The sequence below is a fragment of the Chlamydotis macqueenii genome, chromosome 2, assembly GCF_036417535.1.
Source record: "Chlamydotis macqueenii isolate bChlMac1 chromosome 2, bChlMac1.mat, whole genome shotgun sequence".
Classification (NCBI taxonomy): domain Eukaryota; kingdom Metazoa; phylum Chordata; class Aves; order Otidiformes; family Otididae; genus Chlamydotis; species Chlamydotis macqueenii.
The window spans coordinates 4,282,415-4,287,616 of NC_141557.1; positions in this window are offsets into that span (position 1 = coordinate 4,282,415).

Consider the following 5,202-nt stretch of genomic DNA (forward strand, 5'->3'; position numbering starts at 1 on the left):
AGGCCCCCCGTTACAGTCTCCTCTTTCTATTGGTATAATTTGGACATGCTTGAATTTACATGCTTTATTTAAGCATCCTGACTTTGAGATGAATCCCAGCCAAGGCCTGAGTTCACCCTGGCAATCTCTGACTGTAAGGTGGAAAGCAGTCAAGAAACATTTAAACATAAAGGAGGAAAGGAAGTTTCTGGTCCTCTAGAAGTTTTTTCACTTTACTATGAATTCATAAATTCTTCAAGCTGACAGACAAGGGGAAATTTAAGACAAATTATTGCAAAGCCGGCAAAAAATTTTGAATTTTTTTTGTCTTCTTCAAAAATAAATGAAAACTTTACATTTTGGTAGGTTGGAAGTGTTTTTCTTTCCCTTAGGAGTCAGCCCTATCCTAAACCAAAATTTTTCACTATGGTGTGAAAAGATATTCAAAGGATTGTTTAGATTTGTGTTTGTTTTCCAGGGAAAAAAAAGAAAAGATTGAAAACTTTTTTTTTTAATTTTGCCTGGAACAAACTCTTGGCTTGACAGCAGATCAGATACTACCACATGTTCTTCCAGGCCTAGTTTAAATAATGGGCTCTTGAGATTTCCTAAGTGCTTAAGTTAAAATGGGTGAATGAATGATACAAGTGCTTTTGATGGAAGTAACAGGATGCATGCTTCTAAGAGTGCAGCAGCGAGAAAGGGTAGTGGATGTGACCAAGATTCCTGTATTCCCATGGTTGGCTGCAAGCAGGACAGTGGTCAGGAACGAAAGAGCATTTACAAGAGTAAAACAAGCACTTTCCCTTCCAAATAAAGTAAATACATAGGGAAAACTTGGAAATTAACTGAAGCAGAGAAAGGGTCAGGGAGGATAACTCAATGCCAGGGCTCAGAGCTGAACACAGCAGTCCCAGTATCAACCTTTGTGGCCTTCTACATCAAGCCCCGGTTCCTGCTCTTTACTTTAGCTAGGGCAAGTCAAGTACTCACTCCGTAAATTACAACTCTGGATGTGCTTTTTCTCCAGCGTTGGCACTGAGGTGCAGTTTTATTTCATGTCTTGCTGGGCAGGTTTACAGTGTGGTGCTTTGAAGAAAGTAGGAGCATCATGAAAGGGATGTTAAAAATAGGAACCAGACCAGGACTTGTTATGAGGAAGGAGAAGTGAGAGCTTTCCCTCAAAAAAAAATCTCAAAAAAGCTGAATAAAGGCAAGAATAAACATATGTTGGCTGGAAGCAGAGCAGCTGTAAATATTCATTCCTTGGCAGCAAAGCACCTGGCTCTGCACATCAGCCTGCTCTTCTGGAGAAAGCTGAAAACCACAAACACATCCACGTGGCCTCCAGACCCTCCAGACACCCACTCAGGTCTGTACACCTCATGTGGGAAAAACAAAAGTAAGGGTACATGGACACTCAACCTGCAGAGCCAGTGGGGGAAAACAAGAACTAGAAGAAAAAAAACCCAAGCGTTGTGAGGAGGTACCATGTACAAAGCCCTGAAGACACACAAGTGTACCAGTGTGGTACATGTGGGAAGAGCGTCTCGAAGAAGAGAAATTCCTTTAGGGGAAGGTCCAAAGTTGTCTACAGAGTAGGAAGGAGATGCACTGGGACCAAGCAGCATCCTTGCAAGGAGAAAAAGAAGCAAGACCGAGGAGGCATCATCCCCAGGACAGGGAGATCCATGCCAAGGATAAGCCTTAAGAGACCTTCGCTGTGGTGTAGCAGGTGGTACAGGTCCCCAGGTAAGAACAGAGATATAGTGGGCTAAAACGCCCACTATGAAAGGTGGCCCAGCCCTGCAAAAGGCTGTGCTTTCTCGTCTCCATGGTCAAGATGCCTGGATGACCAGAGGGAGTAGGAGACAGCCAGGATGAACACAAATGTAAAGGTCACACAGGATCCCTGCTGGCAGCCACTGTCCTGGAGTGAAGAAAACCAGTGATGCTGATGGGACTTTGCTTTCCTTCAGACCTTGAACCAAGATTTCTTCATGTCTCCCACTTCCACCACATATCACAATAGAGAGAAAAGCCCTTTGATAGGTGAGTCAGGACATCTGACTAAGATTTTTACCCCTGAATAACCTTCTGGAGAAACTTGTCCCTCTCCATGAACTAGAAGGGACCCAAGCTCTCAGCCTGTGCGTGGAAGCTTGGGCTGTCATCCTCTCTGGGCCTCTTCAGAGTACTTTCCCAAGTCGTCTAACTAAATTGACTCATCATGCACCCACAGTCCCAAGAGAGCACGGACACAGACTGCAGCAAGGAGTGGGACTCCCCCACTTTCAAAGTCTCCTCACTGCTAAAAGTTGCACAAAGTTGCTACTCCCCATCCACCTTCATTAGGGCAGATGATGTCTCCATATCTCGTCTTCACTAAGACAATTTGTCAACAAAGTCAACATGTATCACCCCCACTGAGGACCAGAAAGGTATCTTCTTTGCACATCCTTATCCTTCTCTTCTGTTCCGTCATGTCACGCTTTGAAACAGTTGTGAACTCATTTCATCTGAATAATGATGTCAGGAGACATTGATTTCTCTTTTAAGTGTTAGATGTTTAGATGCCCCATCCCTGGAAACATTCAAGGCCAGGTTGGACAGGGCTCTGAGCAACCTCATCTGGTTGGAGATGTCCCTGCTCCTTGCAGGGGAGTTGGACTGGATGGCCTTTAAAGGTCCCCTCCAACCCAAAACGTCTATGATTCTATGTTCAGCAGCCACCAAATGCTCCAGGACCCGCTGTGTGACCCCAAATGGCAGGACCAGTTAAAACTAGCAGATGCAATGTGAAATTTTGGGGCAAGGGAGGGATATAAACACATAATTTTGCTTCTTTTTTATATCTTATATGAGAGTCCTCATTTCAAGAGCAGGATTTTTTGCTAACAGGAGAGCTGAGAGGCTCTGATTTTTAAAGCAAGTAAATTAAACCTGCAATTTTGGATATATTCACATGACTCCAAGAGCTGGAGCTTAAAAAAAAAATGAAGGACTAAAAATCTCACCAAACATTAGGAGGCTTGCCGTCACGGACTTCCTGGCAGGAGGTGGAGCAGACCATCATTGGTCCCTAGCCTTCCAGCAGCTGACACCTGCTCTGTCCGTCCTGCAGACACAAGGAGCAGTGCAGGGTGTGCTACCATGGAAAAATTGCAGCTAGAAATAAGGGAGGATGCCATGGCCAAAGGAGATGGGGATGGGGACCCCGTTGGCACCCGGGGAAGGGTTGCTGAGGTCGGTGATGCTCCTCATGAGAGCAAACACCCGCCGCACAGCCTGGTTTGCAGAGCCAGAGTATGAGCCCTGGCTGGGAACTAAGGCAGGGTTTGTATGAAGACATTGTTTTTCCTAGTTTAAAATAACCTCATGCATGGGTTGATTCTGCAGGATAATCCCTGGGCATGTTTATTATGGACTTGAGGGCATTGTTGCACAGTTTCAGAGCATTTAGGAGGTTGATAGAGATGTTTCTTGCACCACATGCTCAGTTGCAATGCCAAGATGTGGCTCCTAAACTTGAAGACTACTTGTCTGTGCTGTGTACAGCAGCACCGAAGCAGGAAGAAATCCTTTATAGCTGTCCTCTGTGTCACAAGATTTGCAGTCGTGACCGCGGTTTGGCACCAGCAAAAGGTGTGTGAGGAGGCATTGGGTTGCTCCTGGTGCTCCACCAAGCTGGGTGGAGTTGGGGCTCAGGAGAGGCTGTGCCCACCACGGGTGCGGATGAGCCTCCCCACATTCAGCGTGGAGACTCTGGCCCTATGGGCTGCCCTGTCCTGTAGGACCCCTTGGACCCAGCTTAGTGATGTGGAGGCCACCTCCAAGGTGCGCCACCAAAGCCCCCTGGACAAGTCAATGTGTTGTTCAGAGTGGGTTTGGGGAAAAAGAAGTGGCTTTGCTGGGCAATCAAAGTGCCACTTCAGACATGCTGGAGGGATTCTGTTGCTTTTGCATCCTGGGTCTTGCTGCCAGAGGTTGCTTCCGCGACAGCAAGAAGGGGGTTCACCACCCCCTCCCCAAAGCTGGATGCCCTCCATGCCTGGAGCAACACCCTCCACCCTCCCACTCCCTCCTTATCCTCCAGGTTTTGCCTTTGAGGTTGCATAGAGGTGGCAAGGGGCAGCACCGTGTCCATACAATGCTAATTTTCAGTGCCTGCACATGCCTTTGGAGCTCAGGCAGCTCCCCCTGTTAAAATTACCCAGTGTGAAACGATCTCCTTCCCTCTGTGCTCCCAGCAGCTCTCACCATTGATGTATTTTGCCGTGCACCCCGTGCTCCATCCCCCTGTGCTGCGTCTGCTGCTCTATCCCTGTCCGTTAAATTAAATTAAATATCCTGCCGTTAACTGCAGCAAAGAGCTGCGACGCCACGAAGCGACGGCAGGAGCCAAAGGAAGGCTCAACACCTCTATTAGCCCGCAGAAACTGAGCCAGCCCGTCTTCAAACCCTGCGTAGTCACCAAACGAGCCAAATGGGTTTATCAAAATTAAGGACAGTTTCCATTTTGTTCTTTTTCACCCCAGTAGGTCTGCTTGATTTTGAAGCCTTCTTCAGCCTTTCTGTTGTTTAATCGGCTGGGTATTTTTTTCCTACATTTGTTTTGCCGGTGGTAAATTCATTAGGCTTGAACAGGTAGACGGATAACAGACTGTGATAACAGCACACTAAACTATTACATGGAAAGCAGGGAATTAGATCATTCGCTGGATAACACGCCATGGTGGAAGGGTGCTGTTTCCTGAAAGCTTTGCATCCTTTTAAGCTTGTTGGTTTGTTTTTTTTTTTTTTTTGTGCAAGATGTTCTTGCTCCAGTAATCTTTGCATGGCTCTGCCCTATTTCTGCAGGCTGAAGAGGCGGCGGGCTGGCGTGTCAGCTCAGCCCTCGCTGACCTGTTGCCCTCACCTTGTCCCTTCTTTGGGGGTTTTCTCTCAGGAATTAAATGACAGTAAGGAATAAATTACCCAGCTCCTCTTTTCTAACTGATCCTGATTTCTTTAACTCACGTCTTGGCTTGCTAATAATCCCGCTGCACATAAACAAACTCAAGCTGGGGATGATCAGAAAGTGGCTACTTACATAGAATCACGGAATCATGGAACAGTTTGGGTTGGAAGGGACCTTTAAAGCCCATCCAGTCCAACCCCCCTGCAAGGAGCAGGGACATCTCCAACCAGATCAGGTTGCTCAGAGCCCCGTCCAACCTGGCC